This window comes from Buceros rhinoceros, unplaced genomic scaffold, assembly GCF_000710305.1.
Source record: "Buceros rhinoceros silvestris isolate BGI_N320 unplaced genomic scaffold, ASM71030v1 scaffold4829, whole genome shotgun sequence".
Taxonomy (NCBI): domain Eukaryota; kingdom Metazoa; phylum Chordata; class Aves; order Bucerotiformes; family Bucerotidae; genus Buceros; species Buceros rhinoceros.
Window position 1 is genome coordinate 50,476 of NW_010431972.1, and position 220 is coordinate 50,695.

Genomic DNA, 220 nt, shown 5'->3' on the forward strand with positions numbered 1-220 from the left:
GGGGGGGGGGAAAACCACAAAAACATCACACATTAAGGTAGAAGGTAATTAAAGTGACAGTAGCCATAAGTTTGTGATGGTGATGAAATGGAAGAAGAAAGCATAGCTAAACAGAGGTAACTAGTAGTTTCTGCAGTTTGAGTGTGTGGTTTGTTTTTTTTTCTCTTGTACAGTCTCCTGCGAAAGAGAAGGGTATGTAAGAACTGTTACTGAATCAAAA